The following is a 27,276-nucleotide window of genomic DNA, read 5'->3' on the forward strand; positions in this document are numbered from 1 at the left end:
CTGCTAAGCCATCTCTCCAGCTTTGTTTTAGTTAGAGAAAACGTGAACCTAAATTTTGAAACATTGTGGGCAAAATGTACAGGAAGTCCATATTTACCTAAGATTTGGCATCATCAAAATAAAACAAATTAAGTTAGATCTTCCTGCAAATGAAATTTTCTGATTTTTATCTTTCTGGAATTCATAAGCTTTGGAAGAAAGTATTAGATTCCTGGTTCTTAGCAAAACCTTTCTATCAATACTCTGATCTTATATTACTTATTGCCATTTCTTTAGGATTAGAAAAATGGGCAGTATTTCCATGGAAATTTGGCTGTGCATTAATTTGTTTTTCATCATAAAGTTATAAAGTCATGTTTAAATTTTGCAGTTGTACAGATCCAAATTAGAACCTCTCCTCCTTCCATCTTTACAGGAGACATCCAATAGAAGGCATATAACTTTATTCTTTTCTCATTCCCATTTGGACAAACTGGACTAGCTATCCTTTGTTTCTCATCATCATGCCATCATCACTGCAGTTGCTCCTGATCTACTGAACATGATCCAACAAGAGACAACTGATGTGATTCCTAAATGAATAAGGCAATTAAGATGGGAAGAATAATTAGGAAGAAGATACATATTACTCAACTCCTGAAATAAAAAATAATAATACTTTTGTGTTAATGGAAACTTCCAGTTCTGATAATAAAGTAATTTTTCATTCATTATTTTATGAAGGTGTTTTTAAGAATCAAGTATCATTTCACATGGGAAAGAACAGTCTATATATACATATCCACTGATCTAATTCAGTTAACTTTACATAAATTCTTCTTGTGTCAGGAAATAATAATTTTTCTTCAAATCATAAAATTATGTTACTCCTATATTTTCACTGAGTTTCTTATTTGTATAAATAGTTGGGATTTTAAGGCAACTGTACCTTTTGTACCATGAAATTATGGACAACAAATAAGAGTTTCATTAGTTAGAAAATGAAATGTAGTCACTTAATTAAGGGTTGCATGGCTCTTTCCTTTAGTCACATATGGCTCATGGAATTTTTTGAAAATATACTCTCTTACACACACACACACACACACACACACACACACACACACACACATTCCAATCTTCTAGAATACATCTTCCAGTTATTGTGTATAGCATTAATATTAATTCTTTTATCTTATGAAAATCAGAGTTTTCATGAAATCATTGGAAAAAAATGAGAGGATTCTGTTGACATTGACTTATTATGAAATATTTTATTCAACCTCAGAGGCAGAAACAAATCATATATATGCATGACTGTGTATATATGTCCATTTGTGAAGAGAGATCTAAAGTTGAACGAAATACTCTTTACAGGGCTCTTGCACAGTATCTGAATATGCTAGTAAAGTTATGTCGAAAGTACTTCTGCAAGTATGAAATATGAAAAAAATTAACGGTGTAATAAGCTATATAAATCTTAGGCTATAAGCACATATGTAGATAAGACTGGCACATCAATTTGACAACTCTTCTGAAATCAGACCTCTGTGACATTTCCCTGATCCTCCTCTAATGCAAAAATATTGGAGTGTGGACTCTTTACCATATTTCAGGGGCATCTTCTTGCTTTATGAAAGCACTTTAGGAAGAGTTCCCCTTGGTAGCAAGCTATCTTCTCCCTATGCACTCCTTTTAACATACATAAACAAAATTACAAATTCATGGGGAAACCTGCCAGAAGCTCTTCGGAGACAACCCTGACTGTCTAGATATTGCTGCCCTGAGGGGGTCTGTTCAAATGATTGTGATCCCACAGCAGAGCAGCTTGAGCCAGTCTAACCTGACAAGTGGGAGCAGGTGCGAGGAAAGCAGCAGTCATGGTGCCACGTTGATTGCCACTTACAGAACTGCAAGTTTAAATAATACTACTTGGTTTGTTTGCTTCCTCTGTGGTCTGAGCAGCATGTCAGATCCAGTATAGATGTCTGCATTTTAACTTAATTTACATTTCATTGAGGCTGTTATTATATGAAATTGGGCTTTGTGCTGCAGGCAATAATCTGACACATAAAGAACAAATTCTTTGGTACTGTAGCATTTTTTGAGATTGCATTCATTTATTTTTTTAAGTAAAGCTTGTCACATCTCTAGGAGGATTTGAAATTGTCCATCTGTACTGTATTTATAGTGTCTTCTTGAGTATACACATAAAATGTCAACTGAAATAAAATTTTCTATTTTCCTTAATTTTAATTGTTAAAGGAACTGCCAGATGTAAGGCATAAAATAATTAATCTATTACTTCAATGTCTGTGTATGAAATTACCACAGACTGAATGGCTTGGGTGCTGAGTCCTCTGAGTACTCTGTGTAGCCATCAGCATGGGTATAACCTATGACCTTGTTGGAGATGCAGAGTTAGAAGTTCCTGTGTTAGCCTACCCAGGACCCATGTGATTGCTAGCCACCCCATAATATGAGAAGCAATACCTGGGTTAATAGATGAGAGAACAAAATTGACACTCTAAGTGATATTTTTCAAATATAATAGACAATAAATGAAAGAACTTATTAAGATGTACATTCCCTAGAATACAGTGATGTACAAAACAACTATCTGAGCAGGATTCGAAAACATTCATTCCATTTTCATTAACCTTGGTACAGTTCAGTTCTTTTATTTTGTTTGTTTTTTTGAGATAGGGTCTCACTCTAGCTCAGGTGTCCTGAAATTCACTCTGCAGTCTCAGTGCAGCCTTGAACTCAAGGTGATCTTCCTACCTCTCCCTCCCAAGTGCTGGCATTAAACACGTGCTCCACGACACCCGGTGACAAAATATTTTTTTTTTCTTATTTCAAATCACATCATTTTTTATTTTATTGAAGGATATATATACGTACACTAAGGACCAGTGGGAAACTTGCACCAGATTTCATCTCATGTTAGCAAAAGGCCCAGATCTGTTACAGATGACAGCATTCTGCAGGAAGCTCCAGCCCGTGATGTTTACCCACATCTGATGGATAAATCTGCACAGATTGTGATTCTAACAGAAGTAAAGTAATGGAGCATGTAATAAACAACAGAAGACTCTCCCCAATGTAAATGTAGGATGTCTGTGTCAAAGTGTCAGGAGTGTTAGACAACATACACATACTATTATGCAAATTGTGTCACAGAGGCTTACTTGTATTAATGTACATTTTGATTACATGTCTGAATATCTCTTGTCTGTAGCTGGTGCCCTAAGGAAATGTGTCACTTTTCATTTTTCAGTTTCTGCACTATGTACTTATAGCCCACCAATCACCCATCCCTTTATTGTCATCAGGCTCTCTATGTGCTTTCCTCTCCATTAATTACAGGTGTCTTGTCAATGATTTTTACCTAGGTCAACATACCCAACAATATAATGCCATCTACCCTCATTTTCTGAATATAATGTCATCTACCTTCTTCTTATTATTCACTTTCCTTGTGATTCCCTTCTTCATGGTCCATTATGAACCTAAAAGGATATTGGTCCTTTTTTGTTCTTCCTCCCCCCACCTCCACAGAATAAAAAAAAAAATCACCTTTCTTTACTTTTTCTCTGGATGGCACTGTTTTTGTTTGTTTGTTTGTTTTTTGTTTTGTTTTTCGAGGTAGGGTCTCACTCTGGTCCAGGCTGACATGGAAAGAACTCTGTCATCTCAGGGTGGCCTTGAACTCATGGTGATCCTCCTACCTCTGCCTCCTGAGTGCTGGGATTAAAGGCGTGCGCCACCACACCCGGCAAAATGTGTAGCCCAGGCTGGCCTCGAACTCCTGATCCTCCTGCCTCTGCCTCTTCAGCAACATCCTACCGGCATGCGCCACCACAACCGGCTGGTTTTTTTTTAATAAGAAAATATTCTTAGGAGTGTGAAAAATTTTACTATCTACAACTGTTCTTTTCCTGCATTTTTAAAAATCACCCCTGTCAAACGTTGACCTCACCATTTACTCTGAGGACTACTATGAAGGAAAACACTGAACTGTGTATTGAAGGCTGAAGTCCTGGGCTTTCATCCTCCGGGATCTATCAACAGCACTTTCTGTACAAGATAATTCACTCTCGTTTCTCTCCTAGAAGTGTTTCTTCTTATTCTCCTTTCTGTTTCATGATTACTTCTATGAATTGCATCCATGGCTTTACACTTACACTTGCCACGCAAGTGATCTATCACTGAGATACATTCTCAGCCCTAAAAATACTTTTAAAAGGAATCTGTTTCCACCCCAACATTTATACTACCTTTCTGTTTTTCTCATTATTTTTTGCTCATTTATCCTCACTTCTTCAACCTCTAATGTTGGCATGCCCTACAACGCATTTTTCTGTCTATTATCATATACAGCCTCATAGTTTTGATTATGCACACACCACACGCACATACACACACACACACACACAGACAATTTTTTTTTAGCTGTTCAAGTCAAATAACCAGTGTCTGCATATCTTCTAAGTATTCACTCTTTTATAGCCTATTTCCAAACACCACAGGTCACAGGTCAAGATCATGAGGCTCTCCTTTTAGACATGTTGAGAATCTAACCACACATCAACAACTCCACTGCCATCCCATATAAAAATCATCACGTTCTTGCCCCTGTGCTGTTGCAATAGCTTTTGGTATAGCCTGCTTGTATCTTCATTCTTGAGTCCATCATTTTATTAAAAGAAAAGTATTAGCATGTAAGTCACACCATCCCTATGTTCAATATGACTTTCTATGTCTGTGACTGAAATACAACAGTAGACCTAAAGACCTACATGACTTTACTCTCTGTCACCTTTTGAACCTCATTTCTTATTACCTATTCTCCTCTCAAACACTGACTCCTACTTTATGCTTAAAACATATTCGCTGCACTCCTTCCTCAGAATGTTAGCATTTGCTGTCCCTTCTGCTTTTATACCTTTGTCCTTGTAGGTGAGTGCCTTCCTTCTTCACTTTCTTTCTGGAGTTTTTGAAAAGACTAATAAATGAGGCTTTATATTTTTTTAAATTTTTTAAAAAAAATTAAAAATTTTTATTCATTTATTTGAAAGTGACAGACAGAGAGAAAGAGGCAGATATATATAGAGAGAATGGGCACACCAGGGCCTCCAGCCACTGCAAACGAACTCCAAACCTGTGCTCCCCCTTGTGCATCTGGCTAACATGGGTCCTGGGGAATTGAGCCTCCAACCAGGCTCCTTAGGCTTCATAGGCAAGTGCTTAACCACTAAGCAATCTCTCCATCCCTTTTTTAAAAAAAAAAAAAATATTAATTAGTTTTGTACTCAGCGAATACAGTCAGTTTGGTAGCCTTATTAGGCTCATCTGTGACCTACCCCCTCCCCTTGGGCCCTCCTTGTTGAGGTATATGGGTCATATATTCTGGAGTTAGCCCACAGTTATAGGTAGGATAAATGTCTCTGAATATCATAACCCAACATGTGGCTCTGGCATTCTTTCCACCCCCTCTTCTGCAAAATTTTCCTGAGCCATGTTGGGTCCATTTTTGGTCTGCTTCAGTGATGAGGTGTTGAGGGCCTCTGGGTCTCTGGATCTCTGATTTGGTAGGAGTTGATTTTTCTCTGTGTTGGTCTCCTTCACCCTTGTGCTGGTACGTGGTTCACCAAGAAAGCATCACCCTTGCTTGTTTCCCCGATTGTTCTTAGTTTCAGCTGGGGCCCTTTTGAGGGATGATGGGGTGGCTCTCTCCTTAGGATCTACATCTATCTGAAAAAGAGAAGCAGATTCTCCAATGGAGAGTAAGTTAGCCCCAGACAAATGAGATAACCCTTACTTTTTTTTTTTTTTATAGAGAATTTAATAGGTGTAGGCCCACTTGCAGCCCACAATTGATGGTAGCTTGATAATGGAGAGTGGGCTTATGTTTGGATATGGTTCTGACTTATTTCCCAGCTCCAGCTATGAGGTCCTAAGGGACCTCACTGGTAAGCCAGCGAGGGGATCAGTTAGCTGAATGGAGAGCAGTTGGTTTCCCACCATGGCTGAGTGCCACTATTGCACTTGTGTAGGTAACAGTACAGGTAATTTTCTGCTAAGTAGGTTAGACTATGAGTTGTATACTTTGTCAACATTGCCAGTCTTTGTTTTTGCATTTTGTTTTCTTGATTCTTTTCTTTAACTATCAGAGTGTGTTTTTTTGTATACTTACCTATTTGCTTCTCTTGCTATGAGCTGTGGTATATGACAGCAAGAATTATTATTTTATTTTATTTCCAAGTTCCTAGAATGCTGACTAGTGCTTACAAGAGATACAGTAACTGTCTATCAGATAAATGAATGAATGAATGAATGAAGAAATCAGTAAATAGTAAAAGTTTGTAGCTAACTGACTACATTGCTGTGATGGTTCTCAATGAACTTACCTAGAAAAAGTTCTTTAAATAAACTGCAAAGCCTAATTCTTTCCTCATAAAAAATCAGCCCCTCACTAGAATTCAAAATCAATGACATTTTAAATTGGATCATGAATATACTCATTAGAATAATAATTTTTCAAAAGCATAACTGTGGGACAGTTGGACAGCTTTCCCACCACAAAAATCCCATCAGCATATGAAATTCATTCAGCTATTTCTTTGTCAACATGGTTTTAAAAATAAAGTTTATGATAACAGTGCCTTATTCTGAGAAACAGAGAGGAGACTAGCAGGGAGCGTGACCTTTCCTCTTTTACCTATTCCTTCTAAACTGCTGTATGTCATTGCTTTTCTTCCAATAGCATAAGCTTACCGTTTGTTTTAAGGAAAAAAAATCAAACATAAGAACTATTTGTGTTTATCCAGAGTATAAGAGATGATTGAATTTATTGAACTATTGATTAATATCAAGAAATACTGAAGACATGCATTTAGATTGAGTGCTATTTCAATAATATCAATTAAGATTACATAAGTTTCCATGTACATAAAGTTTCCCAAAGCTAATAATTGAAATGGAATATTTAAAGGATAAATTTATTACTGAATGCCTGGTATACAATTAATCTGACAATCTTTACCACCTAAGTAAGATCACAAAGAAGAAAGCAAATAAGGATATTCTTGAGCAAGTGAAGTTAACAGAGAAATTTACTCAGAGGTATCTCAAAGATTTTCCAACAGTTGCCTTAGAGTTAAATTATACTTCATGAAAATATATAATCTACTTCATAGATTATCCTTAGTAATTTGTGGCAGATTAGTATGTTCCTTTCCTTTCTGAGTACAACATCAAAGACCACTGATATTTTCATGGTTATCAAGAATATGCAAATTTACATAACTAGTAATATCTACAACTAGTCATAAAATAGGCCCATCAATTTTAATAGTGTTAAGTGAAACTCAGTTGCTATTTTAATTTCTTAGAAATATACAGACAACAATTAGTATTTGTGCACTCACATTGTGGAAATCTGGTATTTGACTGTGTAATGAATGCCTCACTCCCAAATCATTGGCTTAGTCCTTTCCTTTGAACGTAAAGATGAATATATACAAAAGGATTACAAGATAGGAAAATATTTAATAGGTGATTGAAAGTCCACATCTCCTGTTGGCCATCAAGGAAAAACTGAGTTGTACAAAGGCATCAAGAAGTGGCTACTCAAAGCTTAAATAATTGTCATTGGGAAAAGCTAGTGATAATCTCATAATTTTTGTGACTGTGATAAATTCCTGAAATTTATTTTCCTCAATTTAAAATTTTCTGTTAGAAAAGCTGATTGAATTTGAATGGCTTAAGATAAAGTGGAAGAAAGTAATTGAGCAGTAATCACAAGACTTTTGCCTACCCCTGGGGGTGGGGGGGACAACTGATTTGCTGCAGCATGCATAGACAAATACTTTCTGCTTAGGTACACTGACACCATGAGGAATCAGATATGACATGGCCATTTTAAAAAGGTGGAGAGACCAGGTTTTATAATTGGCAGTATAAAATTAATTATAACCATGCCACAAACTCAGTATGTACCCTTGAGAAAATAGAGTGTAGTATACTCCAAATTAACAACCACAAAAAAATGCATACATGATTACATAGCTGTATCCTGTGGGGATTTGAAATGCTCATGAACATGAAAACAAAACCTGGGATCAAAGCTTAGCAGAATTAATTATTTTATTTTGATCATAGCCAGGAAACAAATATTTCTCTTTTTTGCATGCGGCATTATTTGGGGGGTGATTGTGTGTGTGTCAGTGTGTATGTATATGTATTTGTGTGTTTGTATATATATATGTGTATGAATGTATGTGTGGGTACACATGTGCGTGGAAATGGGTAAAGGCCACAGGTTAATATTGGTTGTCTTTCTCAATCAATCTCCACCTTTTATTCTGAGCCAAGAGCTCTCTCTTGAATCCAGAGCTCGGCAATTTGTCTCATCTAGCCAGCCAGCTTGCTCCAAGGATTTCCTATCTCTGCCTGGTGAGGGCTAGGATTACAGAGATAAGTCCCAACCCGCCCCCCCACACCACCACCACATGCCCAGCATTTACAAGAGTCCTATGGATCTGAATTGCAATCTTCATGTTGACATAACAAGTGTTTTATCCATTGAATCATTTAGGGAGCCCTGAATATTTCTTTTCTTGAATTGTTGACATACAGTTTATTTTTTAAAATTAAGTATGTATTTTAAAGAAATTTTATGTTGCTGTTATAATTTCTCTTGAATGTATTTGAGAATTTTTATCTTTTCATAGTTCACCCTGGGCATGGACTATTTTTTCTATGGCTTCAGTCTTTGAGTGCTAAAACTATAAGTGTGTCTTACCATTCCTGTTTCATTTCATCATTTTTTTATTCAGAAAGTAAAATTTAAGCAATGTAGAAGCATATATTAAAAATTAGGCATTAGCACATTCAGGATTACTCAAATTACAGTTCCTACTATATAGTGGTATTTTTCTATGAGACACCATTGATTTATATAGATTTCTGTTAGATATTGAGAAAAACATAATATATGATGCTTTTACATTATTTTGATACTTTCATTTTTATCCCCTATAATGGATGAAAAATTGCCTTAAATATTTTTGACATGTTAGTAGTTTAATCATAAAGCACTCATGTTCATGACAATAGAAAGACCATTCTATTGAAGGTAACAGGGGTTTACATTACATTGCAGTTCTAAATGCTTTTTGTAACAGAACAAAATCTACTTAGATGATTTAGTTTTGATACTGATCATAGGTTTTAGTAAATATCAGCAATCTAAACTTCAGAATCTAAACTTATAACAGTGGATCCATAACTATCTTCTTATTTTGTGTTTTCTCTGGTTGTGAGATTATTAATTTAAATTTTATACATAAATATGACTTTTTAAAATAACAAACATTGTCAGAGATTTGAACCATAAGAAACTTATGTTTTCTGATATTACAATTTCTTTTGGTTGAGGAAACAGACTTAAGGATAATGTTCCTGTAAATGCACAAATTTGAGAAAAAGCTTAGTTGCTATATATTGTGAGAATTTATTAAACATCTATAGGTATGTAATCAGAAGGAAAGAGTTCATGCAGTTGCCTATATTTCCACTAAGAAGTTCCTTCCCTAGCACTGTCTTCCTATTATTTTCTTCTCTTGAATTCTTTCTTCTGGATTTTGCATGTGTACAAACATCTCTGTCTTCATAAGGGCTTTTCTAATCCCAGAGCTGTCAATTATTTCTCATGCTCTGCACTCTGCAAATGTTTTAGGCCTATCTGTTCTGACATATCTTTCTAGTTTACCTACATTCTTGCACAGACATGTATACTAATTGGAGATTGTGATCCTATTTTATGTATCTTTTAACCTACAAATGCAACTGTAGCTTTTCACTTACATATGGTCAACAAATATTGCCCGAATAAATAAGCAGAATGCAAGGTTGATTTGTGCTATTCAAATACATCATGATTATTCTTTGTAAGGAGAAATAGTAGACTTGATGAATATATTTGCTTTGTGCATAATTATTAATTATATAAATATATCCAAACTGTTTAAAACATGATAGTAAACCAGTTAATATGAGCTTTCAAAACAATGATTTACATTCCCCTTCTTTGCTGAAATTCAATAATTAGCATAAATTAGTTCTTTTAAGGCTAAACTTTTTGACTATTCATCATAGACACAATTGAGCTTCCGTCTCCACTTACAGAGCGTGGGCTCCAGGAAAGGACCCAGAGATGCAGTTAATCTATAGCTACAGCTCTTGGCAACAGAGCATGTCTAAGCCAGCTCTGGAAGAAGGTCATCTATCCACTCTTACATCTCTGCTGAGGGTGGTATATGCTTTGAAAGCCTTAAAAAGTCACATCTCCTCAAGACAGAAATTATTTGTTTCTATCATTAAATCCATTTAATAAAAATAAGCAATCTCTGATTGTTTTTTTTTTCTCTACCTCTTTCTTGTTAATAAAAGGAAAGGTAGGAATATTGTATTAGTCATGAAACAAAAGCAAAAATATACAAATCTAGTTTGGAGGGATGCCTCATAAAATTTAAGAACAGAAGTCTTGTTTGCATTGCTTCCTTTCCCTTGAAAGCTGCTGTAGGCAGGCGTGAGGAAGGAACTGCAGGTCATTAGGGGAGAAGCACCGTCCATTCTTGTCGCCACATAGGAACAGTGGTGGCTGATTCCCTATATTCTTAGCAACAAAAACTTAATGCCAGCCTCTGAATCATTCTTAGGATATTTTTGCATCACAGGAAACATACTTGAGATTCTATGGAAAAAATGACATTTTAGAGTGCCATTAAACTTTCTCTACAGGTTTACGTTTATATTCCTGAGAAATACATTAGAAGAATTCATTGGCAACAACAGTAAACTTTTTAGCTGATACACTCTTTCTTAATATATAATATGTAGCAGCACAGAACAGCATATAATTTTTGAGTTCTTCCTTTACTAAAAATAAATGATAGTTTTGGGGCTGCAGAAATGGCTTAGTGATTACGGCCTTTCCCTGTGAAACCTAGGGACCCAGGTTCAATTCCCCAGTACCCAGTAACCCAGATGTGTAAGGTTTTGCATGCATTTTGAGTTTATTTGTAGTGGATAGAGGTCCTGCTGTGCCTATTTTCTCTCTCTTACAGATGAATAAATAAATAAAACCTTATAGAAAGACAGCTTTTGTTCAATCATTAATATGACTTTACAAAATGACTCAAGCACAAGGGAAATACTGTACATGCAGAATTAAGAGAGATGCTGAATGTCCACTTATATGTTCAACATGATCACCATCACAGGCGCTGACACATGTCTAGTGACACTCAAGGCCCAGCCCACAGGAAGTACAGAGCCACATTGTTAGAGGAGGATTTGTAAATTACTTTTATTTTTTAAATCTGCATTGCAGGCTTTTAAATTTTTTCTATGGTAAGTTTGTATTTCTTTTATAACTAGAAATAAAAGTAAGTTCAAAGTACAGTAAGATGTTGTAAAGACCTTGTTCTTAAAGCAAATTTTATTGAAGTAATTTATGGACTCATGAAGCATATTATGGCTCTGTGGCCAAATGACCTGGATTCAAATTCCAATAACAGCTGGGCACGATAATGCATACTTGAAATACTTGTAGTTGGGAGGCTGAAGGCAGAGAATTGCTATGATTTTGAGGTTAGCCTTGGCTACATAATGATTACTGCAGTAGCTAGTATTCTATATAGCAAGCCTCTGTCTCAAATAAAATGAAATGAAATGAAATAAAATCACTTACCATTTATGCAAGGAGATAGTACTGTTTATTTGTTTATTTGGTTGTATAAGGATTAAATAAGGAATTATATATAAATAACCTGTAAGAGTGAATATTGGTATAATGTTGGCTAGGCCATATTAATTTTAATAGAGTAAGAGGAAAACATGGTTCAGGCATGTGAAATACTCCTAGGATAATGCAAACTAACTTATTCCTAAACAATACCAATAAGCATTGATAAATTTAGATTAAAGTGGAGAAATATATCTGGGACTCTGCATTTGGAAGGATTAAACTTTATGCAGATTGTGTAAGACATATGCAATGTGACAAGTACTTTCATTGACTAAATATTAGGTAACAGGGGAAAACGTGAGGAAATTGATAGATTGAGAATGAGAAGTATCCAGGGTTATAAAGAACACATGCGATAAAAATATGGTATTTCTAGAGAAATATATTTTATCATAGTCATCTCTGTTCAAAACCTGAAAAATGAAATGAGTTATTGTAAATGCAGTTGTGGGTAATTAAGAAATTATTTTCTTAGTGTCACTACCTCCACTTTTTAATCATTTAATAAATTTCTGATTTGAAACTGTCTTGTGGCATTTTCAAAGGCGAAATCCTAGTTGTGTTCTTGTCAGAATTGTTCAAGCATAACCTTTGAAGTTAATCTTAAACCAGATTCTAGAGTAAAACCCACAGTCTTATGGCAGAATCCTCATCAATGTTGCCCTTAGAAAATTTTGGGAAAAATATATATTTGTGAGGTTCATGTATATTGGAATACATTGTAGTGTATAACAGAAAATATGTTTATTAATGTACTCATTGTTAATTGCTCATACAAGCATTATATCATTCCCTTGCTTCTGCCCCCATCTGTACTTTTTTATCCTGGTTTTTGAACAACAAAATATTTGCAGTATTATCACTTTTCTTGGAAGATGTGCTATATTATCATTACTGAGTTTGATGCACGCACTAGAATTGTATAACACAATAGGCCAATTTACTTTGTCAGAGCATACCTTTTCTTATGTAGCTTTTGCTAACTTTCAGAAGATGGACAAAGGAAGAAATCTTCCTCTTTCTCCACCTCTTTTCTCATCCTCCTTTTATTATGTAGAACTGGGTGCTATGATTTCAATTGTTGTTGCTTTATTCCATAGTAATTGGTGTCATTTACTATCTTAAAAGTTTTTACCTTAATTCTACACCACAGAAAGCAAGTGACTTGAATATAACTCATAGAATTGAAATTTCAAGTGACTAACATGGCAGTCACAAATTACTTGAGACTTAAGTACACTGGCTTGGAAAAATATTAGTCTCAGAAATATATTCATTCTGGTCAGATATTAAGATATATTGCTGTTACTTTAGTACATAATTGAATTGATTCTCATCAATAAAATTTACTATATTTTAGACCCTTAATGAGGCAACTTAATCATCATTAAATTTTTTAATTTACTTGTCATTAAAAGCTGAAAATGGGTAAATTTCTGATTGTCACTAATATTATAAAAATATGGTTGTGACATTTTTATGTACATCATAATCTTTATTATATTTGCTTTTAAAAAGTCTTCAATTATGAGGTATAATTGTGGTAGAGTATATAGCTTTGATAAAGCTTTTTTTTATTGATGCTAAGCCACTAAGTCTCAGGAAGCAAAAATAATCACAAATAGGAGAAATTTCTTCTTTCCACTGTGATATAAGGCTATAATGAAACAGACTTGAGTTTGCTAGGACAAAACATTAATTTCCCTCTTATCTCTCAGAATTTGCTTCACTGTTGTGGTCACAAACACAACCTCCAGATATACTTGTTAATCATCTTTTGAAATAAAATGCCTTCACCTCTACATCAGTCGAATGCCTCCTGAGTGGTCACAACCTGCTAGATGCATGATTTGACAATCCGGTCACTGCTCTTTCAAATCTTTTAAGCATTAAAAGATAGATATCACATTAGCTGCTTAGGAAGGACCTGTTTGTGCCATTGAATAACTGGTGTTGATAAATATACCACATTAGTATTATAAAAAGTGGCGTGACAGATTGATGCCGATGTGCACTCTTGGAAGAAAGCTGAAGGAAGCTCAGCGCACCATCTGGGAGAGACAAGGAGAGGCAGCAAATTCCATGCAGCAGGGAAAAGAGGAGGGTGCTTTTCAGATGCCACAGATCTGAACTGACACTGTGATGTGTTCAAGTGCAATCTCGCCTGTCAAAATATTTCTTTCTTTAGCCATACTCACTTTAATGTAATCAGACCACAGTGTGGAAGGCTGCCATATCCTCTTAGGTGAGATTTGTCTTGGAGTAACAAAGCTGTACAGCTTCCAAATTACACCACAGTTTAAATGATAAATAAATAAACAGAGCATACAATACCAGCTTGGGCTGAAATTTGCAACCTGCTATGCCCTTTTATAATAATTAGACATTTCTGAATAAAAAGCTCAGTTGCTTAATTTAGTGTGTTTTTCTAACCATAGTAACACTTTATAACTGAATGAAGACTTAAATTGGCAAAATGTAGGTACACATTTCCATTATTTTTTTGTATTTAGTATTTTCTAATATCCATGTATCTTTCAACATTTTTTCTAGAAATTTCTGCCAATTCAAATAATTTAGAAGACTGATGATGTTTGTAACTTAAGCAAAAATTACTTCTTGACATCAAGAGTCATGTTTATAATTGTTATAATTACATCATTATTAGTTCCATGTATTTATGCTTGGTGAACTAGAAAAAAAAAAAAAAACCTTCTAAAGCATTTCTAAATTGTAGTTAGAACTAACAACAACTACTTGATCAGATCAAAATGTTGAGCATTTTTACTAATTAATACTTTTTGTTCTAATTTTTTATTCATTCTCATTTATTTGCAAGCAAAGAAAGACAGAGAGCAGAGTGGCAGAGAGAATGGGCACAACAGCTCCTGGGGGACAGTGGCCAACAATGGTCTGAGCAAATAGAGGTCTAATCTCCTCAGAAGCAAACACCTAACAGGATGTACACACCAGTGCAAGAGTGGTACACAGGTGGGTAAGCAATAGCTTTCTAACTGGCTAAGAGATCCAGTCAGTGTGAAGGAACCCATATCTAAACAAGATCGAAATCCTATGGAAACAAAGATTATGCTCTCCAGTGTCAAGCTCTCACTAGTCTTTGGCTAAAAGAGGAGCTACATATATAAGATTCTCCCTAAATTAATATGCTTATCTTATTTAAGCTATGCTGATTCCACTCTCTCTTGGAGAATCTGTTTTTCTTTTTCAGAAGGTAGCAACCCAAGGAGATAAACTACCCCTCACACTTCAGCCAAGCCATAGCTGAAACCACAGAGGACTTGGGGAGATGAACATGAGTGTTGCTTCCATGGTGAATCTGACAATCAGCTCCAGGGTATAGGAGACACACCTTGAAGATGCTCAAAGCAAAGATGCAGAGGGTCCTAAGAGCTCATCACTGAAGTAAACATAAAACTCACCTAGCCACGGGTGATGTCACGTGCCTTTAATCCCAGTGCTTGGGAGGCAGAGGTAGGAAGACTACTTGAGTTCAAGGCCACCCTAAGACTACATAGTGAATTCCAGGGTGAATTTCAGGTCATTCTGGGGGTAGAGTGAGATATTACCTCAGAAAACCCCTCAAACAAACAAACAAAAACAACAACAACAAACAAACAAAAACAATTAATCCATCACAACTCAGGGAATTTTGCCAAAGAGGAGGCAGAAAGGTTTTAAGAGCCACAGGTTGAGACATCATGGCCAGATGCATTTCTTCCCCCCCCCCCCCCAAATAACTGCTGCTCCCACAATGCACAAACCACAACTCCATAGGGGAGAGCAAAGTCTCACAGAACTTCCTGCTTGTGCTGCTGCCTAGACCAGTGATCCTGGTACATCTCCAGTTCACTTATGTGTGCATTCCTTTCCTTCTCAATGTATAGCAATGTTTTCCATTTTACTTGTTTGCCCCTTCTAAAGATCTTGCTATTCAGTTCCTTTAGAATTATAGTTCTCCCTTTTGTGTTCATGTATTAGCATGATTTTATTTCATACTTCTTCCTTTCTGGAGGAATATACTGTATTATCACTAAAAGCTCTCTTGATAAAAGCCAATTGTGCTTTCAAGCAGACATAAAGATGAGATTGCCCATAAGAACCAGCCTCCCCAGCAAGGAAATATTTCGAATGTATCTATTTATGTTGTTTTTAAGCTTGAAAGTGGCAAGAAGCAGGAGGTAAGAAGAAGAAAATAAGATATAGGTTTAAAACTTGGCTTGAGTTAAAATCACTACTTTGATAACATTTTGGGTCGCTATTAGATCCCTAAAAAATAGTGAATATAAGGATGCAACCTCTTACAAAGCTCTTTCAGAAAAGTAGGGCATTTACTATTATTTACATAAGAAGAAATTCAATCTCTGAGACGTTGAGAGATTTAAATAAGATAATAAATTAATAAATGAACTATCTCAGGATACCAAGCTCGGAAAGAAAAATCAGTTTCCTCTTTTAATTCTTTTTGTGGAGGCTTTAGGAATGTCATTAGCCCTCTACACAAGACTGAACTATATCTTCTTAGATTCCTTCTGTCTGTAAAACAGCAAATAAAATAAGACAAAACTGTTAACAAGGTAACTATGTGTTGATAACTACATTGCTGTATGATTTACCATAAAATTACTGAAGTATTTGCTAAAAATTATGAAATATTTTAAAATCATACTATACATTCTTACAAGATTAATTTATAAATTTGTCCATTCAGTTTCTTTGGAATAGCTAAGCTATATATTCATTATATTTTCATATATACATATATATATATGTATATATATTTTAAGAAGTCATAGCTACCTATGTCATGACCTAGGTCAAACTGTTCATCTCATAATTCACTCACATTATCTGTAAAATTAGGAGGGCATACAGTGCCAGTATTTTATTGGAAATAAGATACAGCTCAACCACAGGCTCTTATGAAAATTTCTTTGCAAGGACATAGCAAATAGATAAAACTATTTGAAAATGATAGAAACTTTTGAAACGTAATTTCTATTATTGAGGTGTTTCTGAGCATCCTCTGGCACAGGGCATCTCTGTTATTACTTTGGAACCTAGGAAAATGTTAATGTTTCAAACTGTCAACTCATTGCTTTCATTAGTTGTTGTTGTTGTTTTTGAGGTAGGTTCTCACTGTAGCCCAGGCTGACCTGGAATTCACTATGTAGTCTCAGGGTGGCCTTGAACTCATGGAAATCCTCCTACCTCTACCTCCCGAGTGCTGGGATTAAAAGAGCACACCACCACTCTCAGCCACACCCCACTTTTAAAATTTTGTTTATTTATTCATTTGAGAACAACAAAGAGAGAAAGAGGCAGATAGACACACACACACACACACACACACACACACACACACACACACACAGAGAGAGAGAGAGAGAGAGAGGGAATAAGAATGAAATCAGGATAGTTAAGTAAGAAGTAATTAGCCTATGAAATACTTATGCAATCTTTAAATGTGCCATATTTCATTTCAGTTCATGTTTATGAAAGCCTTGTCTAAAATCTCACATTATTACAGAACCTACTTGACCACCGAGAAAGCTGAGGGGTAGATAATTCATATGTTTTCAATGTCTCAGAGATAATAAGGAGTATTTGAATCTGACCAGTACAGTATTCTCATTTGAAGCAAAATACACATGTCCACAAGCATTCTAGGTGGTACAAACAAAGACTGAAATCATTTCACTCACATGTTTATTTTATTTTCTTATGTAGAATGCTTAAAAATAAATGTACACGTTATGCATGTAATGAGGAGAAGGGTAAATAGAAAAAAATAGTGCAAAGCATGTTTTACCTAACTGTAAGATTTTATCTAAATACAGAAATTCACTTCAGGGTCAGTTGTACAGGTAAAAGAGGAATATACCTTTGGGAAGAAGAGAAGACATAATCCCAACCTATTTTTGTTATGTTCTTTTATCAGAACAGATACATATGCAGTATTAATAAACATATAATGCTCATATGTAGACAACTATCCTTCTCTAGAATAGACATTGACAGGCCATATTACCCATGCAATTACTATTTCCTGATGAAAACAGAGGTTTCTTTGAAGGCATTTAACAAGTGCCAAATTTTTAATACCTCTTTTGGCACTTACCTCTATAGTATCTAGGCATGTTGCCATTTCAGTCTAAAATCATGGAAAATTGAGAGAAAAGATCTTTTCTCTTCAAAGTTCCAGATATCTCCAGGTTTAAGCCCATCAGGAGTTCAGAGAAATGACTTAAGACTTGTTGCAGTTCAAACTGAAAAGTTTTATAACTTGTTTCCCCCTAAGGGTTTGTCTATTTGCGATGACTGATTTATTTTCCTGGTTTCTTAGTGTGAAATCATTCCTTCAAAACCAGTCTGTAATCTAAGGCTAACCTCTATCTACCATTCTGTAACTCTTGACAAAGAAATGTCTGAAAAAGCAAAGTGAAGTTATTTTTAGGACATCCAATCATTGAAACAAATTTAGGTGTAAACTTTCTAAATTTGGGGGGATATTTGTATTTTAATTATGCTTCCACAATGAATGAAGAAAAATAAATCAATATCCTAAATTTGAATACTTATGGTGTTATTTGGTAGGGCTTAGGTGTTAAATTTAAATAACCCTATCCATCAGTTTATTAAATGGTTGTCAGTTTATGAATGATTAAAATTCTATATTTTATCCTGTCTAGACTGTTGTTGAAATGTCAGTACTCACTGGTGTTCTTTTTTTAAATTTATTTATAATAGATACACTGAGTATCAGTATATATATCCCTTGTTCATGCCCCCATTCCACTGGAGACCCTCCTTTCAAATCTGGAGTCTACATCAGGATGTTTAAATTTGAGACAAATTCTCATTATATAACCTTAGTTAGACCTCTGTGCTCATTACATAGATAAGGCTGACCTTTAACTTCCAGTAACCTTCCTGCTTCAGCCTTCTGAGTGCTGTAGTAACTACCATGAACCGACACATTCCAGAGAAGCATCATCATCATCATCACCATATTTAGAAAACAAAACTATTTTTTGTTGTGACTTTAAATAACTAGGTAAGTAGATATTGAGATAGATAAGGCTTTATGACGAGGTTAAATTCTGTTGTTGAGAGGTAAGTTTTGCAAATTATTCAGAAATACCACACATTGCATGTCACCATGATTACTTGTATTTAACCTGTAAATGCTTACACAGTATATGTTTATGCATTTTAAGTATTTAAAAACAGGAGTTTTTATGAAAGGGAAAAAGTCCTTGGCACTTTGTGTTTCACAGTGAGTTCGGAAACTTAAAGGGAAGACATTCTGTTTTAATGCCCTCTGGGATACATTGGGCTGGATTTGAGTTTAAACTTATCTTAAATCATAACTTCTATTGGAAACCTATTAACAAATATACTACAAGTCACAAGCTTTATTTTTATAAGGAAATTATCTTATAATTAGTCCTCCATATTAAACACAGCTCATCTTTTTTGTTCCCTGTGCTTTGTTATCTCATTTCACTTGGTGTTTACCAACAATCCTAATCCCCTCCTCTAACTCACTTCTTTCTTTCCTATGCCTTATCACAAGGGAATCCCCATCTCAACACAGGCTGGGACCAGGGATATGGGAATCATTTTCAACTATTTTACTATTCTCTCCACATGGGACCAAACACCTAATCTCATAAATTCACACTTGTAGCCAGTCCTCTCCTTTTCATTCCTAAACCACTCACTAATTTGGAAGACTGCATGATTAATCTGAGGAACCATTGTAACTTCCCTAAACATTTCTCTTTTTCATTCATTCTTTCCACTGTTTAAGCCACCACTGCTGGAATGGGCTGAGTGGACTTGTCTGTCACACCTCCTTGGTAAAGTATGCTTAGAACCTTCTTTCATTTCCATCTCGTCCATCCTCTACTGTGATCCCTGACCCTTTCATAGCTATGATATCTATCCAATGAGGCTCCCTTAAACTATCTTTTCTTTTCTTCTCTTTTCTTTTCACATCTTCTCGTCTCTTCTTCCCTTCTCATTTTTTTTTTTTTTTTGTTATGTGTATGTGTGAGGCGTGCATGGGTATCTGGCATGTATGTGGGCGCGCATGATTGTGTGTGTGTGTAAACAAGGACTCCAGCTGCATGCGCCCCCTTGTGCATCTGGCTTACATGGGTCCTGGAGAATTGAACCGGGATCCTTTGGCTTTGCAGGCAAACACCTCAACCACTAAGCCATATCTCCAGCCCCAGGTGCATTTCTTAAGTGTTCCACCTTATACTTTGAGAGGCACTCCCTGGCCCTAGAGATCACTGGTCAGCTAGACTAGGTTGCTGGTGAACATCAAGGATAACCTAGAGGTCTCTGGTACTTTTTCCAAGGCCATACCTCGAATTTTAAGTAGATCCTGGGTGTTCAAACTCAGGTACTCATGCCTGTGTGACAAGAACTATACCCACTGAATCATCTCCAAAGTTAATAGTTAATCTTCCCTCAACAAAACTTAAATATATGTCAACTTCATTGTTTTGTTTTCCTTTTGAAGCATTTTTTCCCTTGACTTAAAAAAATTATATATAATGGGATATACTCTTTTATTCCATCACACTAGCTCTCATTATCCTGTGGGATCTGCTCAGTGGGGTTATGGTATTCACTGTGGAGTCATGAAGGCCTCACTCAGTCCTGTGGGGTAGCTGTTGGAGGTGGAGTGGTAGGCTGTGCCTCCAGGCTGTACTTCTACCCACACTGTGGCTCTCACAAGCTTTCTACTCTTCTGTAATGATCTATAAGTCATGGTAGGTTTGTTGGCAGTCTAATTTAGTGCTGAGTCTTCTGTAACCACTGGATTTCTATTTTGATAGATTTTGATTGATCACCCTGTCTGTCACCATCACCCAGGAGCCTTTTGTTAGCCTAGCAGTAAAGGCAGCATTCATGCCATCACTTCCTTTGTGTTTTTCCCTGGGCCCTGGCAGATGTGGAAGAGGTGGCAAGCCTCTTGGTAGGAAGTCAGCTATTTTGTCTTACTGATGGGTCTTGGCTCTCCTCCATTTACTCTGCTACTTATAAAATAAAACAGATTCTCCAACCAAGAGTGACCATAGCTTGGGTTAAAGGGGGATTATTCAACGTTATATTAGAGGTTTTCAGTATGCAAGCCCACTCTTCTTGAAAGAGCAGTGGGGCTTCTCTCTAAAGTCTGAACATGGGGTTCTGACTTGCTTTCCAGTACTAGATAGGAGTTCTCTCTCACTGAGGAAGCCTCATTATTAGTCAGAGAACAATTGGTTACCTGTGGAGGTTGTGCCATTATTGCACAACTGTTCAGCTGGTTGACTTAGTAGTCTGTAGGGTGTCCTGCTTATTCAGGCTCTTGGTGTCTCTTATCCTCCGGCAGCTTCGGTAGTGCTCTCCATTATTATGAGGGCTAGCCAGGAGGGAGCTAATTTCCGTTTTGTTTCCAGCATGGTATTCCAGTGTCCTGTAACCATAGCATGTGGTATCTTGGCAATCAGGGTTTACTTTTTAGCTTTGGCAGGTAATCCAGTGCTTTGACAGCGGCCTACATTTTCTTTAGGACCTCATGGGTCTACCTGGCCAACAACTCACTGTGGGGCAACCAAATTCTAAGCCTGGAATTTATCAATCAGTGTCTGTACTTTTTTTTAAAATTTTTTTTTAATTTATTTATTTGAGAGTGACAGACACAGAAAGAAATACAGATAGAGGGAGAAAGAGAGAATGGGCGCGACAGGGCTTCCAGCCTCTACAAATGAACTCCAGACTCGTGCGCCCCCTTGTGCATCTGGCTAACGTGGGACCTGGGGAACCGAGCCTCCAACCGGGGTCCTTAGGCTTCACAGGCAAGCGCTTAACCGCTAAGCCATCTCTCCGGCCCGAGTGTCTGTACTTTTAAGCTTAGGATTTTTCCACTGTTTGTCCAGACTATTCCCCTTTCACTTTATTGGTGTTTATATCTTGTAGAATGCTAGTCAGATTGAGGATGATATAGTATCACTATGTATTTGAGGTTGTTTTAAAACTCATGACCCTAAGGCTTCCCAAATACTACATATATGGGCCCGTACTACAACTCTAGAGTTGAATGTTAAAATTTTTGCATATAGGATTGGGGATGGTGTCTGGTTCTTTGGCATTCTAGGCAATCACACTTCCACTGAGCTACATTCCCAAACCTTGTATTTTGAGACAAGTCCCAAATACATAGCAAGGCTACATCATAGATGTGTCTGCCTTTATCTCCCCAAGAGTGAGTATTATATGTGTGTACAGAATGTCTGGATAAAAGGATCATTATATTTTATTAGAAAAGATTCCTGAACCAATCTTTCTTTAATTTCCTTCACAGTTCTGATACAGGGTTTCTTGTTTTTCCACAATTTTTATTGTACTTTTTTAGGGTTCCTTCTAATTTTTTCATTTTATTTTTTTATTGAGATTTTTCTTGGTATGTAGGTACATTCAACACTTGTGTTTTAATTGCACCACAGTGTTATTCACACATGTGTAACACCTATATCTTTGCAGCCTGCCCATTTCATGAATTCACCGTATGGATTAATTCTAAGAAGTCTAGATTTTTGATGATAAACATTAGGAATTAACCAACATACTTTATATATACATAAATGTATCATTTATTGAGTAATTAGTGAAATTAATTTTCCAGATTTCAGAATTTCTATAGAAAATAAACTATTGAAAAGCTTTTGTGTATGTCTTTTCCTATACATAATCCCTCGTATCACCATCAGACTGATGATCTAAGATTTTGTTAGTTGTCTAGCTATCTGGTGCCACACATATTTACTCTGTTAGTTGATCCTGCTTTATAGAACCTTGGGCCTTTGTTTTTATTTTCTTTACTTTCCATCTCCCCAATGATTGTCTCTTAAGAATGAAAATTGTATTTTCTCCTTTCTCCCCTTAGTATTATAATTCTCAAATACTATGAGTGCAATAACCCCTTGGAACTGTTCTTGCTGAATGGATATGTGAATTAAAGTACCCACTGATGGTCTTGAAGGCTCATTAGTCTATTGGAAATATGAGATTTTAATTATAAATTATTTCATTCCCTCGCTTAGGTTGTACTCTCATATATCAAAACTATTGTGGATGTACAGGTCAAGTATTCTGCAGGGGCCGTATCATCATCTAATTCTGATCCCCACAGGAATTTTCATTGTTTTTGTTGTACTATCTTAAAAATTGAACAAGTTTATATATGTTGACCAGTGTCCTTGTACAATAATTAAATAAGTGCTCTACCCAAAATTGATCATTTAAAATTTTTATGGGCATTTCTAATTTTATCTTGGAAATAAGCAGAGAAGAATATGCAACTGGAAGAGGTGGAGGTGAAAGGGAGGCTTTGTCATGTTTGGTAGAATATGGAAGCTGGTTTGGATAGCTGCTTTTCTTTCTGTAATCTTTTCATTACTGTAACAGGATCTGAACATTGTGACATGCCCTTTAAGCTCAGCTGGACTGGCAGAAAGCCACAGATTCTCTCTGTCTCTGACAGGGAGTTGCCAAAGCACACTGTCTCATCACTACACATCTCATTATTATTTATGCCATGTGAGCGCACATTGATTTTCATTCAGAGCAAGTTCCCACAAGACTTGTTTTTTATACTGGACAGTAATCCATTGGATTTTATTTAAACTCACTGCCTTTTCTACAGGCTTTAATCTTATAAGAGACTGGGTTGATATCAATTTGGCTTTTTATAGCTAAAAGAAAAGAAATTGTTATCAGCACACACCACCATTCAGAAGTTGGTCGTGTGTGTGTGTGTGTGTGTGTGTGTGTGTGTGTGCAGACTTAGGATGTTCAAGTAATGATCACTGGTTTGTCAGGACAAAAAAGTTAACATAAAATCCTCATTTCAAAGGAATTGGTTTTTAATATATAAAGTGATTATTCAGATTAGAGATTGATTATCTCCCAGCTGAAAGAAATACTGAGGTGGACATGTACTTAGCCCAGCTTTGTTCAGGGTAGATTAATCCCTCATGAATATGGAAAGGATTATAATATGTTCCCTTTTGTGAATGAAAATAGGATGAGAAAATCAATTCTTTCTCGGGTTTGAACCAGCTTGCCATGTCTATGGATTACTCTTCCTATTGCTATTTTGCAGATCACATTGCTATTTTAATGCCTGTTTTACTAGATGGAAGGATTTCTTAGAAGTCATTTATGGTTCCCATGTGGGAAGCAGGATCCTTCATACTAATGGTTACCAGTAAGAAGCTTAAAGGACATATATAACATACCTATCACTACTGTTAAGGTCTTGTGCTGTTAGGAATTCTAACCTCTTGGATTTAACATGAGTGACTCTTCTGAATCAAACACTTTGTCATTCCATTCACTTATTCTTGCATGTAGCAGTATTCTGAGGAGACTTAAGACAGACAAGCAAATTCTATATTCTCCAGAACATAGACTAAAGTGGTATATGGCTGAAGGTATTTACCTAGACTGATGAAAATAAGCAGTATAATCTATCATTCAACAAGTAAGGGTTTCAGTGACTACATTTTCCATAAAAAGAGTAAAACTAGTACATTTTTCTAAAATTATGTCACTATCTTTCATATAAAAAATAACAGTTACTTACATAAAACACAGAGAATGTGCCTGTTTTAACCTGCTATATAATGAATTACCACAAGCTTAATGAAGCAAACCCATGTACATTTATTATGTCCCTTCCCCTGGGTTGGAACTACATACTCAGTCTGGCTGGGCTCTCTGCTCAGAATGTCTCACAAAGTTGGAATCAAGATATCTGCCAGTGCTGAGTTCTCATCTGGTAATCTACATCTTCCAAGTTAATAATGCTATTGGAAGAGCTCAGCTCCTTGCAGGTGTATGACCATGGACACATTTTCTGATTGGCCACCAGCCTGGATTGCACTGGGGAAATGTTGCTCCCATATCTTAGTTTCATCGTATTTCCTCCAGGCAGTTTACTACATGGCTCATTATGATTTTCCAAGTCAAAGAGTATCTTTGATGCTTTTAGTTTCTCTGAATTTTAAAGGGCTTGCCAATTGGTTGAGTCCACCTAGGATAATGCTCTTTTTCAGTAATTTGAAGTAACTAAGTCATATGTAAAACCACTTTCTAAGTAGAACAAATCATAAGAATTTGGGAAAGAACTTATATTTCTATGAATCCCTGAGACTATTATAGGGAGGATTATTTGTGGCTAGCTCAGAATTCTGACTTCTGTAAGGACCATATAAATTTGGGAAGCTTAAAAAGAAATAAAGAAGGGGAGTAACAGATGGGCATTGACTATAAAGATCTCATGTGTTATGATATATATATACAAATTAATTATGTTGTGGATTGTAGATTATTAAATATATTATAAATTAAATATTATATATAATATACTAGATTATAACTTGTATGTTTTACATTAAGTGTATTAAGTAAATCCTAATCATCTGTACATAATAGATATTCCCTTATTTTTGTGACAAAGTAATGATTTTTACATTTATTAGTTGTTTTTGCCATTATATTATTGAAATTCTTTCTCTCCTTCTCGCCCTGCCTTCTTTTTCCTGCTTCCTCTTCCTTCACCCCTTTCTTCTTCTTACATACCTCTTTTCTTTCTCTCTCTTTTCCCTCTCTCCCTCGCTTCTTCCTTTTGTTTTAAAGGTAGGTTCTAAATCTAGCTCAGACTGAGCTGGAATTCACTATGTAGTCTCAGAGTGACCATCCTACCTCTGCCATCCAACTGCTGGGATTTAAGGTGTGTGCTGCCATGCCCTGTCCTTTTTTATTCTTTTTATCTTTTGAGATAATTTCTCACTATGGACCTCAGGGATACAACAGGCTGACTTTAAACATACTACGTATCCCTCAAACTGGCAAACTGTATGCATTACCTTCACAGAGTGCTCAGATGGCAGGCACATCCATCCTGGCCTATCTTAGAAACGTTACTTCCCATATTTCAGCAGATCATACACATACAATAAATCTAAGTAAGTTATTACAAATTTGGTGATACATTACCAATAAAATACTTCTAAATGCTAAAGAAACACTCCCAAGTATTAAACTTTGCATTTGCATGTATTCACGTCTGTTTGTGAGTATGCTTGAGCGTTGGAGTGCATGTGCTAAGGCAATGAAGGCAGGTAGGTCAGAGGACAACTTTTGGGTCATTCTTTGCCTGCTACCTTATTTTGAGTCAGAGTTTGTCATAGCTGCTGACTGCTCCCATTGCTGCCTTATTGCTATCACCTGATTAGGCCTTTCATCTTGCTGACTGTGCCCTGGGATTACAGAAGCCAGTTAAAGCATCTGGATTTTAGATATGACTTAGGCATCTGAATTTAGGTGCTCAGAGTTGTGTGGAAAATATTTTCTGGACTGAGTTATCTTACCGGAAACAACACTCAGTTTCGTCTTAGTTTTTCATACACTTATTTCGGTAGTGCTTTAAGTTAGAGACAAAACTTATTTCCATTTGGATGTTTTTGAAATCTTGCATTTGTAATGGAACAATGGCAATTCCCAAGTATGTAAATTATTTTTTTAAAAAAGTAGTAATTTTATACTGTAAAATGTGTCAAAATCCCAGATGGAAAAGTAATAGTCATTAGCTTTCACATGGCATCTGAAACACAACTAAATATAAATGAAATAATATTTAACAACATTAAAAAATGAGTTTTGGTGGACATTGATATGCTGACCTGAAACTCACAGCTATTCTCCTACCTCTGCCTCCTGAGTGCTGGGATTTAAGGCATGTGCCACCATACCCAGAAAATCAATGTTTATTACAAATAAGAAGAAATATGTAAAATGTACAAATGTTGTAAATCTAGGAGTGTTTCTTTTTGGTAAATGGCAAACTTAACAATTTTATTTAATTAATGGAATCAGCCAAAAGAAATATGGCACATCTCATTGAATATGTTTTGAATATGATTTCCTAATCATAATCTATCCAAATATTGCTACCTTAGCTCCTTAAGAATGATTTTCAGCTAGGTTCAGGACTTTGAGACCACACCATGAAGTAGTTGAAAAGCTGTAAAGACATACTTAAAGAGACATGACCAAAATAAACAAACAAACCTAAGCAGAATCATCTGCATTTTTGAACACACTAATAATAAGAATGTAGCTATTTATTATTATCTTAGAATCACTGAAGAGATACTTTTGACTTATGTATGAGCCATGCCCCTCTGAAAAACAGAGGGGATATCTGCTACAGTATAGATTATAGCCCAACAGGGGTGGTTAAGAGGCATCATATCAATAACAGCACCCAACTTATATGATATTGGAAAATATTACTAATAAGTTTGAACTCAACTTTCTGTAGTATTTTATTAAAGTGGAAGGGGATTAGCTCTGCAAGATTTACAAGTGACTTTTAAGCTGAACTCTGGGTGATA

The 27,276-nt window shown here is 35.8% G+C and overlaps 1 protein-coding gene across 6 annotated transcripts in view; it reads left to right on the forward strand.

Annotated features, from left to right (window-relative positions):
- The window catches only part of Erbb4 (erb-b2 receptor tyrosine kinase 4), a 1,092,347-nt gene that overhangs the window by 267,429 nt on the left and 797,642 nt on the right, over positions 1–27,276 (forward strand). The window lies entirely within an intron of this gene.

The sequence above is a fragment of the Jaculus jaculus genome, chromosome 4 (genome assembly GCF_020740685.1).
Source record: "Jaculus jaculus isolate mJacJac1 chromosome 4, mJacJac1.mat.Y.cur, whole genome shotgun sequence".
NCBI classification, from domain to species: domain Eukaryota; kingdom Metazoa; phylum Chordata; class Mammalia; order Rodentia; family Dipodidae; genus Jaculus; species Jaculus jaculus.